Consider the following 18,511-nt stretch of genomic DNA (forward strand, 5'->3'; position numbering starts at 1 on the left):
TATAATGGATGGATACCTCCATTTCAGTAAAATTTCCTCTATCAACTCCATATTCTGACTCCTCACTCTAGTTCAAGACCCTCAAGCTCGCTTCTCACACATGTAGTCCCTGTTCTTACTAGATCATATTAGCAAATTTCTGCAATTCTTTTGGTAAGCTATTTCTTCCATGAGGAAATTTGGTAAGCTATCTCCTCCATGAGGAAATATTTCCATGAGGAAATAGCTGGGTTGGGCTGGTACTTCACCTATATCAATAGTTTAGAGGAAATGAGCTATGCTGGGGGTGTATCTCAAGGAGAAAAAGTATTATTTTATGAGGCACCGCCTTAGGAGAAGTCCTTGAACTGTCTCCAGGAAGGCAGCCACTTCTGTCCTCTAAAGGTCCTGGAAAGTTTAGTGGGAGCTCAAGATTCTCAGTCTGGTTCATCCAAATATTCCTATCCACTCTTTCCCTGTCAAGGTCCTGACTTTGATATAGGATATTTATTGAGGCTGCATATTCACTCTCCTTTGTGGTTCTGCCATCTTTACACTTGGATCCTGGACTTGATATTCAGCATGATCTTCTCTATGTTTCCAGGAGGAGACCATTTCCACTGAAACTGCTCTGGAGGGTTTCTGGCTTTCATAGCTTGGCTTGCGTTGACAGTTGGCTTCCCTAAGTCTATATTTTATTTTCTAAAGCTTCCAGTTCAGTTAACATCAGTTATCTTTATTCCACAATTTCTGTAGTTATTATTTTATCCATGCTTTGAGCCACCATTGCTCCCTCATTTACCACGTGCTTCTCAGCCTAGTTACCCACAGGTAAAAGTCCTGATTATTATGATGCCACTACATGCCTGCGGTTATTACCATATCTTCTGTTAGCAATAGGATCTTTCCAACGCAGATTCAATATATCCTCCTGAAGAGCTGCTTTCTGGAGCCACTCTTGTATCAATTGTTTTAGCCTCAGTTCCGCTGCAAGCAGACCTTGAACCAAAGTCTTCCATGGTACTATTTTATTAGGGAGTGCAATCCAAAAATGAGGAATATAGAGTATGAGGCAGAGAAGAATGGAGGAAAATGCAAGAACACTGATCAAGCCGCCTGCTACTCAATTCAACTTATTGCTTGATGTTGCAAGACCATCCTCTGAGAAACCATATAACTGCTACTCAAGATGGTGTCTCCAGGGGTAGGAAGGGGAAATAAATCAATTCATGGGCTCTTGTCACCCACCGGTCAAGTTTTCGTCCCATGGGTATGCTAACTCCATTGCATTTCCAGGCTGTATTTGCATGCTTGCCTAGTAGGGTCTTACGGCATTCTAAACTTCTGTATTAACGTGGAGACCCTTTGGCAGAGTTGGGACCTAGAGCGCATAATTGTCAGGTTGAGCTTAGGTGAGTTTTATCAGAAACCAGGCAGAGCTACTCATCACTGCAGTGGGTGGAGTTGAAGACAACAAGTAAGACAGAAAGAATTAAAAACGGTGCACGTCAGGTGTCTGATGCAAGGGTGTTTATAGCTTCCTAAGGTAATAAATCACTTAGCATTATAGAAACACACTCCCCATTTCTATGTCACCTCAAACAAATAAAACAGTTAAAGAAAAAGTAATTAAAGGTTAAAGGCCTATGGTCTCACTCAGTGTTCCTCCAAACAGAATCTGGTTGTGGAGTATATTATAGTTATGTCTCATTTTATTCTCATATCAGGGCAGATACTGTTAGTCCTTTAGGAAGAAAACTAAACCTCAGAGAGGTTGTGCATTATAGTTAATATAGCAAGTAAGTAGCAGAGAGGGAGGCATAATTTAATTTATTTACCCATGAAGTGCTCCCCCACCCCATGTACCGTATAGCCAATTCGTCTTTTTTTCCCTTCTAGAAATTATATTTTTCATGACTTTTACCTTCATTAACATGCTTTCATAAGATTTATTCCTACATCAGAATGAGTCTGGAAGCTAGGGCACTAAAATAAGTTGGACAGTCAAATATTTTCAGTGGTATTCTACATTAAATTTTGTCTCTCTCCGTTTGTTTGGGTTTGCTTATTGTTTTCATGGTAGAAGAGACATGAGTGGGGAGGTAACAAATGAGGATGACCCAGATAAAATGGCGGCAACACGTCAACCATGCGTGTATGACAGTGAGTCCTGTTCTGCTATTTGTATTCATTGCAGATATTCCTCCAAAACTTTCTTCCAAAAAAGGACCATGCCATCTATCCCTGTATTTTCCTCTGCCTCTAGGTAGTTACCAAGACATAGCAGCTGTTTCATGTAACTTTGTTGAAGGGACATATTAAAAGCTCCTCCCCAAGCACATGAGGGAGCATCCTCCATTTTCCCCTCGGGAGTGAGCCTAGCTTTGCAGGCCACGTATTTTATAAAATGTCCTTTGCTACATGAAGCAATTTTTGAATGAGTAGAGAGTCACTGCAGATATTAAGAAGATAATTAGGGAAGACTTTGTACAAGAGGATTATTACAATCCTCCTGTGGGTCTCACGACAACCCAAGACTCTTTTTAAACTATTGAATACATATACAAAGGTACGAGGCAGCTAAGGAAACATAAAGATTCAATTCTTTCTTCTAACAACCTTAATAGTTCTGTGGCAGCACAGAAAAGTGTCCTCTGAAGGGAACGTGTAATTTACCTCTGAGCTTGGGCACGTGAGACCAGTGTCAGTAGCCAGTTCTTTCCTGGGTGACTTGTGCCATTTTTGTGAGGTCCATCTCCTTTGGGGCTAATGAACCCCAGGAGTGGGGGCTGCTAACCACTCTCCACTGTGCCTCCTGCCTCTATTACAGTATTCAGTGCCAAGCAGGGGAGAACAGGAGCCTTGACTTGTTCTGAGTGTTGAGTCACGATGGGACACTGGTTTCACCAGAACTTCTGCTGCTGTTACTGTTTTCATTTTCTTGGTAGATATTTTCCAAGACTTCCCATTAACAAAGGAGAACACTCAACATTGGTGGGAATCTATTTTTCCTAATTTATCCGAGTTTTTGAAACCTTCAGCACCAGTCCTAAACCAGTGCAAGGTGTATGTGTGGGCTGAAGGTTAAAGTGATGGCATCTGGATGGAGCCTGACTGTCTGGGTTCAAACTGTTTCTGCCACTTACCGGTTGTGTGACATGGGCTCATTACTGACCTTCTCCAAGCCTTACTTTCCTTATGTATAAAATGCAGGTAGAAGTACAAGGCACCTCTTAGCATCACTGTTAGAAATAAATAGATGGATACAGGTAAGAAGGTTCACCGCTTGTGAAAAGGGAAGTCATCATTTCTTTAAGACGTGTAGGTGCTGTTCAGCACAAATCACAGAGGGGACATAAGTGAATATTCCTTTCTTCATATTTCCTCAAAGGATCAGTCCTTCTTTTGGGTAAGTGCTAGACTCCAGTTCAGAAACCTTGTTCCGATTGGCTCATTCCCTCTCCATCAACCCAATCACAATAGGCTCTTGCTACAGTGTGAATTATGTTCTCAGAGAGGAGAGCAGCCAGAAGACGGGGGGTCAACATTTCTCAGCAGCTTAGTCCTTAGTAATGGTCTTTAGTAACACTGGTTCTAAAGCAGCTCGTGTAACGGGAGTTCAGCTTTTGAACCAACCAAACCACTTCTTTCTGCAGGCTGCATCTTTCCCACGGTGCACATGTACACCCACTGAATCAGACCCATGAAACTCTGGTATGCCTAAAACATATGTACACATATATATCGATGTACACATAAACACTCATACAAAATACTTCTAGAACTTGTGTACATGTATCGCACAGATCTGTATATAACATATATGCCTTTTTATAGAGAGAGAGAGGCTTGGTCTTACTTTTGCTTGCAGCAAGTTCTTATCTACCTTTTGGTCTTATAATTAAACAATTAAGTGTCATTTCTGATAATTACACGTTACAACAAAGTGGTAAGTAGGCATTAACTCACTTGAGAAATATGTTCTATTTTAGAGCCAGTACCACATAGTAGCGCCAGTCGGGAAAGCATTAGTGCCTGGCACATGACTCAGTGTTAGCATCCTTGCCGACAGACAAGATACTCCACTCTCCAGTTACTGCACCAGAAATGGGGAAGGCCCCGCAATTAATCCCAGCCAGCTCCCTTTGGAATGTTATCACCATCTGCTAGTTTCACTTGTAAGTGGCTCAGGAGATGCCAATTTCTGTGCCACTCCTGAGGATTGGGAGGAGGGTACATTTGCCCAGTTCTCTCACACACATTAAAAAGGGTCTTTATTTATCTTAAACCCTATTGTGTGGCATATTAAAACTGCCAGGCTTGAGTTAGAGGAAGGAAAATCCTTGTCTTTTTATCTGTTCATCCTGCACTGAGTTTAAAGATACCTCATGAATCTCAGCTTGGAACTTGAGAAGCTCAGGGCTGCACTGCCAATCTGGCTCTTGAGAGCAGTGGAAGAGAAGGGACTCAAAGTGGCCATGCTCTACGCCAACCTACCCGGCACTTATTTCTCTGCTATGTCTGCCCCAGTCCTGCCTGCAACTGTGACTGACAGGGCTGGATGCCTTCAGTGCAGGACAGGAGAAGGATTGGAAGGATTGAAAACATCTCAGCAAGACCATGCCCCCATTGGCCAGCTAGAAGACAGGAAATTTCACATTCTTTACTTGAATGGGTAAAGTCATTGAACGCCTGTAGAAAAATTATAATACCTGGGTAGGGTGATTATCATACCATTAACAGCTGCTGCTGCTGTTGATGATGAATAAACAACACCATAATAATCGCTCTTCTTGACTGGACCCTTATTATATAAAATAGCACGTTTCAAGTATCATGGTTTGACTTTAAAGCACATATTCTTAAGGGGTATACCATATTGCCCACGTAACCTTATCTTGTGCTGGTGTGTTAAATCTCTTACTGATTATCTACAAAGAAATACAAGGACTAAAGTTTTGCTAAGATCTGGCAAGATGTTGAGTTTTAGTAAAGGAGGTGGTGTGACATTAGTGAGAGGAACTGTTTAGAGAGATTAGACACTGATCAGATGCTACAATGAAGGAGCTATTGGCCATTCAGGGACATATCACAAGGAGGTACTGAAGAAATAAGACATGGAAATGCAAAATCTCCGCAGACAAAAATCATGTTGGGTTGCAGCCTTGCCTTCTACAAGTATTGAGGTTCAATCTGAAGCCCTAGCCCGAGCTGGCTGGGAAGAAGGAGCGCGCTGAGATAATAACTCTTTTTATTAATTTTAGTAGCTTTGTTACTAGCAGGTAGGGTTATTTTATAAAACATTTTCATAAATCAGGGCAAATATTCCAAGGGTACAAATCCCCCAGGCCCCCCAGAAGGGGATCTGTAAAGTCACCATCACAGAGAGTTACAGTTACTGGGGAAATTGTGGTACATCTCTGTTGTAGTTAAGCTGGGAAAAGAGCTTGAGGGAAACTTGGGGGATGGTTTTGAGATGCAGAATTCTTAAACATGGGTTTTATTCTCTAAAAACCATCGTATGTTCTATGTCATTGTTTCTACCTCAAAATCAAAAGGCTTGTGGGTGCCATGCTTCCATAATCCTGTGACTGTCAGCACTGGCTGACAGAAATTGCACAGCCAAATATGGCCGGCCATGGACTGGTTGCCAATGAAATACTGTAAAACTCATGGTCTTTGCCCTTCCCTGTCAACAATAATGAAACCCAGAGCACGAAAATGTCTGTCTTTCTTTGGTGTTAAACTGAAACTCTGGAGGAAGGATCTCTTTTGCCTGCCTCTTCTAGGAAGATCTCAAAAATAGTGCTGTGGTGGAAATAGGTAGGAAACACAGCAGAGGTGTTGCGGTCTGCAGAGTGCATGGAAATTCCTAGTTGACCCTTTGTCTACCAACAGAGGCAATTTGTTTGGCGATAACCAGGATGTAAGATCGAAACTAATTCTCTCTCTCTCTCTCATATTTGTATTATGTAAATGGATGTAGCTGAACTTTTTGTTTTTCAACAAGCAATTCCCATCAACATTCAGAAAAAAATTTAAAGCTGACCAGTTAGACAAAGGAAAAGGAGAAGGGGAAAGTAATGGTGGTATAGGTAAGCGTGGAGGGAGACAAGCCCTGCTATAAATTCACAGTTTAGAGCTCCAGGTTAATAGGCACACTAGTGCTAAAAGAGGGTCCTCCCTCTTTTGAATCAAGTCAGATTAAGAGACCACTCAGTTGCTCTATTCTCTGTTTAAATCCAAGGCAATCAAGCCAGATATTTGAAAATCCTTTTCCTTAAAGCACTGATTTTTAATGTTCAACTGACATTTTTTATTGTGATAGAACATTCCATGCTTCAAAATGACTTCGGGAAATTGTTTTGCCTTTGTGGTAGATTGCCAATTTTGGGCAGCGCTGAAAGGATGGTGGCCACTGTGTTGTCCTTTAGCTCTATCCAGGACCAAGGATATCATTTGGAGATAGTTATTTAACATGATTCTAGTCCCAACCATAGTGAAGATTTCCCTCAGCAGAATCAGATGGGAAGGCTATGGGGTAATTCACCGGGAGTCCTGGGCTCTTAGCTTTTTGCAGATGGGCCTTCGTTTCCTCAATCATACGATGAGACAGATTAGCTTTCGTGTGGTCCTTTTCCAACTCTTGTTTTCAATCCAGTTAACATTTTTTAAAACATGAAGTGTTTAAACATGATTGTACTATATTCCCTTAAAATTCTATAGCACCACTTCTTGAGACACTCAAAACATAGATTCTCATTAGTTTCTGCCAGATCAAAACACAGGTAAGGCTAACCACATAACCCCATTTCAAAGAGTAAAAGTGAAAGCCAGAAAAATTTTCCATGTGACAGAGAAATAAGAGAAGGAGGCAAGACCAAAATGCTAAGTAACTCAGTGTTATACCTGGGCAAAACTGAATTTGGGAAAGTCCATTTTTGGCCTTTACTCCAATCCCACTGCCTAATTATTCTTTGTTCTTTACAAAAAGGTTATCGTTCTCTGTTATAGTAGTGATTTAAAAAAAAAAAAAAACCACCTCCCAGGCACATATATTCAAATAGACTCTAGAAAGTGAAAAACCCTTCATGTTCCAAAGGTGAAATCTGAGGAAAGAAAGTTGCTTTGAGCAGAGAATGTGGCTTCATGTCTCCATTTGCATTCATGAATAAAATTTGAAGACAGTGATCGGAAATAAACACAATACAAAACTCTTTCTTTCCTTCCCTGTAAGTCTCCTGGGTTAGAAACCACCATCATAAAGAAATGGGTGCTATATTCAGTCCTTTCTGTATCACCTCATCTGCTTCCCACCTCTATCCCTTAAAATTCTCTCAAGGTTTTCTGATTCCTTTCCCTTGCTGCTTCTCCAAGAAGCTATGCCCAATGGTAACTTAAGGTACATCTGACCAGTGCAAATATTATTAATTTCATTAATCTACTTCTAACTGCCTTTTCTGTTTATGAAGGGAGCATCAAAGCCCTGGGAAATAAACTACAAATAGCCCCACAATAGTAGCAGGATGGCACTTCAAAAGAAGGCATTAAAGAAAGCTCACTAACAGTGATACTTTTTCCTAATGGTTCTGGGAGGATAATTAAGTTGTTTATCACCTTTGATGCGTATAACCCTAACACAGGTGTTCCCTGGAAACCAATTAAAAATACTTACAGCTGATACAGGGTATCTCTTAACTCAACAAATTTACTAATAATTCCAATCCCATTTGGAAAAGAATCTTGTCAGGTCTTTTGACACCAAAAGGCAACTTTCACACTCATTTGCACTTCAGTGCCTGCAGTGGTAAGCACACACAGGGTATTTATTCAGCCTCCCTTGATCTCAATAGTAGTGTCCTACAGAAAGCTTCCCTTGGCTATTGAATGACAAATTTAGTTACAAAGTATGAATGGTGCTCAGTAGCTTGGGATTTCCTTTGAAAGGAAATAGGCTAGGACTCTCAGATGATATCCTTGCCTAACTGTCAGGAAACAGTGGTGACTTGAACCTATTGCTCTCAGTTTGTAACTTTCAGTGGGCACTATGTTGATCATTTTTAGTTTCTTCAAGGACTCAGGGAAGAGGGAAAAGGTTCCTTGTGAAAATACTAGGTGGTAACAGGTGGCTTCTGTGGCAGACTCACAGAAGGCGAGCTTTCAATTCATAGTTTGGTCAGGACCTACCGACTTGGTTTCTTATATACCGAGCAATTGTTACACCAGGCCCCCAGCCCTGGCCCATTCCACATTCATTCACTATTATGCTGGAACCTCTCTGTAGCAGGCCTTTTCAACCTGGTTGAAAGTTCATGGACAAAGTTCCTGATTCTGATGTCTGAAGGCTCACTCGTTCTCTTGTGGGTATGTTTGCTGGTTGATTGGTGGATTGGTTTTATTTTCTTTCATGTGCCTCAGCCTCATTCTTATCAACTCCTTCATGCTTTCAGAATTATGGGAATTCTCAGGTCACTTTATTTCTCATTTGTTATTCTCTCTTGAGTTGAGGCAAGAAATGTGACTTTGGTTTCAGACACTCCTAGCTGTGCCATTAAATATCTTATGTGGTTTTGGTCATTTCCTCTTTTCTCTGAACCCTTATTTCCTCATTTTCTTATTTGGAGGGAGAGAATTAGACCAAATGATGTGTGAAGGACCTTTTAGCACTAAATTTTATATGATGATTTTGGCAGATGGCTGATGGCATATTTTCATATGAAATATTATTTCTTACTACTTCACTCTTTTAAACTACTTATTTTTGTAATCAGTTTCTCATCTAGCCCTCCTGAATGTATGGTTAAATTTAAGAAACTGATTCCTGACCAGTGTTGCTGCAGTTGAGACAAAGAAGAAGATAGTGGCATGAGATTAGACTAGAAAGAAAGCTTGGGGCCTCCAAACAGACCAATAAATAATTTTCTACAGGTGGAAGAATCACTCTAGCTGTAAGTGTGGAAAAAAAGGTTAGGAGTTTTCAGTCAGTGAATGTAGAAGATCTTTTGGTTAAGAAGCTCTTGCAGTGCTCTAGCAAGAGGTAATGAAACTCCTTAGTATCAAGTGACTATAGAGATAAAGAGAAATGAATGCTTTCAAGAGCTATTTGGGAAGTGAGATTTACAGGAGTTGAGGGTGACAGTTAGTATTCTGGCTTGAGCTAGTCAATGCATGGAGGTGTCATTCACCAAGATGTGGAATAATAGAAGAGGACCAGGCTTAAGGTAAGCAGAAGATGTCTTACATTTAGTCTTAGACAATTGAGCTTGAGATGACTTTGAGACATCCAGCAGAGATGCCAAAGAGGCAATTGGATCATAGGTCTGTAACTAAGAGGCGAGTTTTGCACTTGGTGTACAAATTTGAAAGTCATCAGCAAATCATTGATCATTGAAGCCATGCACAGAGATGAGGTTACCTGGGGGAGAGCACATAAAATGAAAAGAGAAAAGGGGCTGGGGCTAACTCCAAGTTTTAATGGTCAGGTAGAGAAGGAAAAGCTGACAACAGTCACTAAGAAAGAGTGAGTATGGAAGTAGAAAGAAAACCAGGAGAGTGCAGTGCAGTGAAATAAGGGGCTTATTTCATGAAGCAGAGTGGTTGATAGCATCAAATCTTGTTGAGAGATTAGATGGGGGTAAAAAAATGTCCATGTGATTTAACAACAAGGAAGTGATTGGTGCCCTTAGCCAGAGGTGCTTTGGGGCGATGATAGGAGTGAGTGAGACTGGAGTGGGAAGAGGAGGAGCTGGGGGAGGAAGTCACAGGGACAACGAGTGTTAAGATCTCTTATAAAATCTGGCTCTGAAGTTGGGGAAAGAGATGGAGGAGTAGATTTAGGGAGATTGTGGGGTTGTATGACAATAAATTTGAAAGGAGAGACTCAAGCAAGTATTTATTCAACAAATATTTGGGGGGGGGCACTTACCTTGTGCTAAGCCCTATTTTAGGCAATAAGGATACATCAAAGACCTTAAAAATCCCTGTTCCTATGGAATCTACATCCTAGTGAGGAGGTGGCGGGAACAGACAAGAAACAAATATATAAATACATAATATGCCCAGTGGTGATAATACATGGAGACAAATAAAGTAAAAGAAGGTTATAGAAAGTATCTGAAGGGGAGAGTACTATTTTATACAGTGAGTGGTCCGGAAAGACCTCTCTGGTGTATGCCAGATTTTGCAAATAAAGATACAGACTGCCTAGTTAAAACCGAATTTCAGTCAAAGACAAATACTCTTCAGTATAAGTATATATCCCATGCAATATGGGATATATACATATCCTAAAACATTATTTGTTGTTTATCTTGTACTTAATCTGGCAAGCCCTTTCTGGTGAAATGACATTTGTGATGTGTCATGTGGTGGAACCCCTCCAGTTAAAAGGGGTTAGTTGAATATAGAGGAGAGAGGATAGGCTGTACTTGAGAGTGGTATAAAGCACCTGAGAAACATGAAGGAATGGGATCCAGAGGCCAGGTAGAGGCGTTTATCCTAGACAAGAGAAGGAAGAGGGGATGCGTGTGGACGGACAATCATTTGTAAGCATGGTACTGGGAGGGGAATGGTTCCTGGGTGATAGCTTTGATTTTTCTCTGTGACTAGGTTAGACAGGGACCGAAAGGGAGACGTATGTGGGCAGGGAGTTGGGTTGAAGGTTGAAGAATGGAGATATGATAAGAAGCAGAGCATGAGTTCGTCTGGCAGGTGGAGAGCTCTAAGGTTATGAATGAATTGATATTCACAGTCTCCATTACTGAGCACCCTAAGGTGAGAGGAGGGAGCAGCTCCATCCAATCCCCCACGGACCCACCGACCCACGGCTCTTGTATTGACAGAGCTTACTCAATACTTACTCCCATTGTTTTTGCCTTGGGGGCCCATTAAGCTTTTTAACTATTTTCCTTTAGTTGGAAAGATCGCTGCCACTGTAGAAGCTACTTTAATAGCCGTACTTAGAAAAGGAGATGAATTTGAAGATAACATCACAAGAGCCATTTATGAAGCATCTAATTTTGAGACAAACACCATCTATACACAGCCTGAAGTAAACTGGAGATTTGGCAATTAACCCGCTAATTTGAACAATACTGACAGCCAGTCTTCATAGATAACACTGTGAACTTGACTTTTCGGTTTTTGGTTTTTACCTCTGTGGTGTTTAGGTTTCTGCCTTTTACACCCTCCTTCAGTGTGGCATCTTTCTTGTTTTAGTTGCACACTTTGCATTTAAGAAAGAGGCAAATCATTTTAAACAAGTTAAAACATATTTAATTCATTATTAACACTTTACATTTCATAATCATATTGCATTCTTAACAAGCATTATAATTGCTTTGCATTATTTCGTTTATATGCAGAACATTTTTATGGCATGTGCCTTCATGTTTCATAAACATGAGGCTGAATACGGAACTCCTTTCCAGAGTGAGAGTAATGTGAGTCTAACCTTTCGTGGGAAGATGAGCTCAGTGGGCCATTACCACCATGTTCCTATCTGTGCAAATCAAGAGCTCAGCAGCAGCAGCATTTAGTGACATTTCCCTTGCGTGTATGAACATTTGAGTGCACATGAGATCGCTGTTCAACAGGAAAGATGCAAACGTTCACCAACCACAAAAAGATATGTTTGGGATGGGGCAGGTCAATGCAAAGAGTTCCACTCTTTCTGTCTCCCAGGGTGAGGGCAGCACTGAGAATTTTACAGAGGCATCATTTTAGTACTGTCCCTGGGTGAGTTTAAATAAAGAGAAGAGGTTATCTGTGAAAAAAAATCAATGATCTAGAACCAAAAAAATGGGGTGAAGGGAGTGATCATGATGGGGAAATTTAATACTCCAATATTTGCTATTTGGCTCTGTTGGCTTCTTTGGGTTCTATCCCCTGTGGGTGTCTCCCTGGATCACAGGATATAGAACTGGGTTTCCACCCATTGTCTGTAACCATCTCATACAAATGCACCTGTAGACAAAAGTAAGTCTTTTGGAGTTTGTTGAAGAAGTGGAGAAGCACCGGGAAATTTTCTCCAGGCCGGCATGTTAGGAAACATTGTCTCTTATGTGTGGGAGAGGAAAGCCTGGTTCTGAGCCACGCTTCTGAATGTTTCTATACAAAACCACTCTGATTCATCAAAATCCTGAGGAATTGCTGTCTGGTTGTGGTTGGGATCTTTGTATCTTTCATGGAGTCAGAGAATTCAGAAATGAGAGAGACCTGAAGAATTAAAACCTCGTCCAATGGTCCTGAATCTCATGTTGCCCAAGTTGGGGCATCACAATCACTTGTGAGCAAAGTGTCAAAGTTTTGCGCATCAGAAAGGTTAAAGGTTACCCCTATGTTAATGTGATTTTTCCTCACTTGCATTCTGATGCGTCTTCTTGACTGGGAGGTAAAGTGAATGTGCCATTTCCTGTAGCCTTTGTCCATCTGTGAGTATGAGCTGCACTAGAGAACAATATCTACCGTGAGTGACACAGAGGAATAAAGGTTGAGAATGACGATGACAATCACAATTAGCAGATGGCTGCATCATGGCCACAAACCCACTGGTGGGGGTCTAGCTCTGTTTCACTTCCACTTGGGAGTGTGACCTCAGAGATCTAATAGGCAGCCTGTGGTTTTATACTTTTACCAGAGTGGTGAGTAGTAGCAGAGGCCACCGACCCTTGAACCTCTGTTTTCCAGCCCCTGGACAAGAAAAAGGATTATATTGTTTTTCGGGGGATTGCAAACCAATGTCCCAACCCTGTCTTTAGGAGAGGGTCCCATTAGGTGTCACCACCTGCCATAAGTCATGGGAGTAAGGCAAATTCGGTGTGTACCACCTCTTATGTTTGCACAGACAAAATGAAGTGGGGCATGGTCCAATTAATCAATGTTCATTAACGCAGATGAGGAACTTTGAAAATTAAGACCAAGACTCACATATTCCCCTTATAACTAGGCTTGCTGGCCTTAATACACACGTAAAAACTTTATTGCTCCATTTTATTTTACATTTGTAAATAGCATGTCAGAGATACAAAATTCAGCTTCCATTTGCTTAGTAAAATTTCCAATTTCTGTCCCCTGTCAAAAGACCTGCTAATACTCTATCTCTAGTTCAGGGGCAATTTAAAACAAAATAAAACAAACAACACAGACACATGTGCAAAACAAACAAAAATCTCATCTTTATTCTTCGCATCAAATGACATCAATACAGCTTTCTTTCACACACTTCACTTGACAGTTTCTGAACTTCAATTCTGTTTTACTTACAAGAGTAAAGTGTAGAATTTAAAATGTTTGTTTCAGAATATAAGTTGTCCGCTGAATAAACTGAGGCTACACGTTAAAAAAAATGGATTTTCCCCTTTGAGAGAATCCATTAGATGTTGCATTGTAGATTCAGTTATTAGTAGTTCTTTCTAACTCTATGCAGTAAAATCAATTTTCAAATGATGGTGGTGATCTTGCATTACAGGCAGGATATTACTTCTCTGTATCTGTACATCCACAAAGTGCTAAACACATTTAGAACTTAGGAGCTAAAACCAATATCTTTATGTCCTATACATTTGGTCAATAATCAAAATAATGCACTATATTTAAACCATTCCTTATGGTTTACTGAGCATTTTATCATGCATTACCTTCTTTAGGCCTTACAAAAGATTCTCAAAAGAAGGAATTGCTAAACAAATTATGTAAGGTCCATGCAATGGAATATTTTGCAACCACTAGAACAGGATCAATGGGAAGTGGAATGATGCCATATTGTCAAGTAAAAGAGATTGCAGAACAACATGTACAGGTGATTCCATTTTTTTATTTTAAAAATCATAAAATATTAATTTTTCATATCTATAAATATATTTTTCTATATTATGTATTTGGGATGGTATTGGAGGGGTAGAGAAGGGACACGAACACCTTTTGTATATATACTTTAAAAAGTACAGTTCAATTATGGGTGATTTAACTATTTGACTTTAGACAAAAGTAAGTCTTTTAGAGTTCATTTTGAGGGTGAAAAAGCCAGCCTCAGAATTCGTAAATGAGTTTTGCAAAGTCAGGCAGCTTACTCCTAGAATCCCGGCCTCTTCACTTGCCAGCAACTGCTTTGGCTGCCATATCCCCAGAAGAGAGCATGTGAATGGCAGACAGGCTGAGGAATAATCACAGGCTTCAAACTCTACCCTTTGGTGCGCTATCACCTTAAGACTTCTTGGTCTGCAGCAGCAGAGTTTTAGCCTAGTTAGCATATAAAAATATAAAAGTTGCTAAATGCCTACATTTTCTCTTTCTGGGAAGAAGGCAGCCTAGTTAACTATGTCTGGATGGAAATCCGGAAGTCTGTGTTCCTAGCCGAGTTGTATGTGTTGGGTGAGCTACTGGACACTGTATCTCAGTTTCTTCACCTGTGAAAATATTGTGCTGACCTAGTTTCTCGGGAGAGCTGGGTGGGCTACTTCATGATTTAACACTGCTTTGAAAATACAAAGCTCCATTGAAATTGTTTGTCAAGAGTTCCTCCTGGCTTACACCTTCCTTCCTTCTCATGCCCTTCACTGGCATGTAAGTCCTGTAGACTTGGTATTTTTCTATGTCTGATCTAAAAGTCTCCAAAATTAAGCAGTCATTTTCAAATTGGAAATATGTCCTCTGGTATTTGGTTCAAATAAGAATGGAGTCATTATTTCTCCCAAACCTGAATGCAAAGTGTGTGTGTGTGTGTGTGTGTGTGTGTGTGTGTGAGTGTTTAAGACAATCAGGTAGAAGCCCATTGGACCTGGAGGCAGCTTGAGATGCTAGCGTCATCTGCGCACTTCCCTTAGCTTCATTTGGCATTCTGAGGTTTAACATCACCTGGACAGTAAGAATTAGTGGTACAGTCTTAAGGGAGGAGGCAGAAACTGTTTTCTTCTGTCTCCTCTCATTCACTTTCCCTGCCTGTGCCATGGTTGTCCCCTTCACCAGTCTGTAGGAAATGGAGGCAAAGTATCAACAAAACACCCTGGAAATAAAGAAGAAGGAAGGAGATCAATGAAGGAAGGCCAAAAGTTTGCATGACTTGTTTTCACCAACTAAATCATAACAGAGTGAAAGGAAAAGCCTCCACCAAGAGCAGAGTTCCTCTACCTTCCACCCCACCTCGGACCCTGACAGGGCCGAGGGATGCTGATAATGGCATGTGGGTGGTCACATCAGAGGCCCACACCCACAGAACACTGAAACATGCGTGTGACAGGCTTTGGTGGAATCCCAGCCTGCTAAGCTACAGCTGCAATCCTCTTCAGTTTCTCCCTTTCGTATCTGAATAGTTTCAAAATTTTCTTAATGTTGATCTTGAGTTTTGGGTTAGTAAAAATGTCTTTCTCCACGTATATTACACTTTCTTAGGGTCATAAACATCTTGTAACTCTCCCAATACCTACACAGTGTGCTGTGTGTAACAGGCAATTCAGAATGACTAATGAAAATAGTTCTAGACGCTGTTCAGTGTGTGTCAACTATTTTGATTCTGGGGTTATATCTCCAGACCCCTGCCAGTTTACTCTGGTAATGGGTATATTTTTTGTGTAGGGGGCTTTTCTTTGGTTAATGGTCATTCCTAGCACATCCATGAAGACCCCACAAAATCTATTTTAAGCAAAAGAGAATTAATCCTTTTTCCTCTCTGATGTGTTTTTGTAAGTTGTGTTTTCTTAGATTTTTGAGAAAGTTATCTCCATGGTCTTCTAGCCTAGGGACCCACTGGGTTTCCAGAGTTTCTCCCCAACTTCTTTATGAGTCAGGCTCCCGTTCTGTGGTTAAATTTCTCCAGAGACAGGGACAGTCCCTCCTGAGTAGGGTTTCCAGGCGGGAATTCCTGCCCGTGCTCAGGAATTTTTTTCGCTTTCCCATTCCCAAATCCCAAGATACAAACTGTTTTCTGTTCTCCATGATAAATCATTTCCACAAAGTGACGGCTGATACTACCAATCACCTGGGTTGAAGGAGCCAATTTTCCCAATTTTCCAACCAACTTTTCTCGGGATTCGGGAATGGGAAAGTGAAAAAAATTCCTGAGACCGGGTGGGAATTCCTGCCTGGAAACCCTACTCCTGGGGCAGCCCTTTCCTTATTTGAGAAGTTCTGTCTAATAGAAAAGTCTCTACTGCACTGAGTGGAAATATACCCACCTTGGAATTCCGCGTTACGTGACCATGGAGAATAAGCCTAATCTCTCTGGAAGGTGACCCTCAAGTGTCTCCTCTACCTCATAAGCCATCCCCCCATTTCTCCTCCCAGGTACACAGCGTTTCTTCCTTCCAGCAAACAGCTGCCTGGCTACTGCAGATGTCATTCCTGGTGGGACAGAGATGAAATTGTAGGACCCCTAGGACCTCAGAGCAGGCCTATTTATGGAAGAAATGTGAGCATTCCATACTCTCTGTCCTTTGCACTTGAGGAGCCCATGTCCAGTGCCTCTGTTGAAGGCAGACACTCAGAAAGTATGCCCAGTCAGGGAGACCTGCCCTCCCACCGTCCAAGTGTGCCCTGGGAAGCATGCCACTTCATGCTCTACACCTGCTCCTTCTCTGAGGCATGAACAAGAGTGAGGCTTGGCCTGATGACCGAGAGTAATAGCACGAATGCCCCAACTTCTTCCATCACAACCCCTACCCTAGGAGCTCATAATTCAAAGTACAAGGAGAAACATGATTTTCTCCCATGTAAGATCCGAATTTAATTTAACTAGTACGAATAATTACAAGCCACCTAAATGTTTCTGGGTATGGTACACATCGTGGTGAGGGACCATCTTGTTCTTCGTCACTGGAGATGCCATAAAGACAGCCAGAGGAAACAAACCAGGACTGAATAAAGCCAGACAAGTGGGGGTTTTGGTTCTCATTTTGTTTTAAAGTTAGTCATAGAATTATGGTCTATGGAGATTAAAGCACCTAACACGTCACTGACTCTATTCCTTAAGTGATGAAGGAGAAATAGTTAGGTAGTATGTTCTGTTCTCTTTGGGTTCATGCAGTAATCATTTTGATTGAGGACAGTTTGTGTAGTCAAGTATATTTTGTGTGAACTATCCTATAATCTTTGATCCTGGAGGAAACGTGTTGAGAATTATCTAGGGCTGGACTTACCTACAGCAGGAAATTGAAGTGCTGGCCTGTAATATATAGTCAACCTGACTCCTCCAATGTCTTCTCATCAGCCTCTCAGATTGCACTGCTCTCTGTGTCCCAGCTCTGCCCCTTGGCAGCAAAGCCAGGTAAGTTGTGAATAGTGAAAAAGTTTCCATCTGCCCAATTTCAACACGCTTGCATAAATGGGGTCTCCAAGTGTAAGAACAAATGCCGACAAATGAGCTTCAGTGTACATACTCACAACAGATAAATCTCAAACGTGCAGTATAGGGTCTTTTTCCTTTGGTACGTCTCCCTCTCTCCTTCCCGCTCTCCCACTCTCCTTCCCTCTCTCCCTCCCTCCTCCCCTCCCTCCCTTTCTTCATTTCTGCCTCAAATGTTTACGAATGCCTACTCTGTGCCAAGCATGGTGCTGACCACTGGAGATACACAATGAACAAGGTCTGGCCTCTGCCTTGACCTCACAGTTGAGATGGGGTGAAGAATCAGCTATGAAAACCCAGTGGGAATAGAGGGTGCTGCTGGAATAGAGGGTACTGAGGCACACTGGGAAGGGGAGGAGGCAGTGGGGACTCGGAAGGCTTTGGGGTAGACTGGACCCTTAAACTCAACCTTGAAAGATGAAGAGGAGTCAGCCTGATGGTTGAAGTAAAGGGCATTAAGGGCAGAGGGAACAACAGATACAAAGGCACTGCCAGGGAGGTAGGAGGAAAATCAAGGAGGGAGGCAGGGCACAGGAAAGCTAAGAAGGAGAGGTGATTAACAGCATCAGACAACACGGTGTCAAGTAAGAGCCAGACTGAAAAGTGTTTCCTGGTGACTAGGAGGCCCCGAGGCTCCTGTCCCTGCACATAAGTCTACGGCAGTGGGAACATCAATTACGTGGAATTGCATAGAGTTGAGGGACACCTTGGAGACCCTAAAATCCAGCCTTCCTCCCAAACATAGGAACCTTTCTATGACCTCCAACAAATGACCTCTCACATACCCATTCATAACAACTAAAACTCAAACACGTAGTATAGAGTCTTTTTCTATGACCTTTCTGAATGGGGGCTTTCAGTCTAAGCATCATTGCTCTCAGAAGCATGGAGTCCCACTAAATCTCATGGACAAGCCAACTGAAGTGGCTGGGGCCTGACCTTTGAGAATAGGTTACCCCTGATTCTGAGTGCCTACCTTCCTTAGCTTCAGAATGTGGTCTTCCCCACCTGCTGGAAATGTTCTCCACTTCCTCTTGGGCTCACAGTACCTGATAGTCATAACAGCTACCTGCTCAACACCTGTTATGTGCCAGACAGCGTCAGGGGCTTTATGTATCTATTTTCTAATTTACCCATCTTAGGAACCCTATTGAGAGGTAGGTGTACAGATACAGTTCTTTCTTTTTGTAAACCACA

The sequence above is a fragment of the Rhinolophus ferrumequinum genome, chromosome 20 (genome assembly GCF_004115265.2).
Source record: "Rhinolophus ferrumequinum isolate MPI-CBG mRhiFer1 chromosome 20, mRhiFer1_v1.p, whole genome shotgun sequence".
NCBI classification, from domain to species: Eukaryota; Metazoa; Chordata; class Mammalia; order Chiroptera; family Rhinolophidae; genus Rhinolophus; species Rhinolophus ferrumequinum.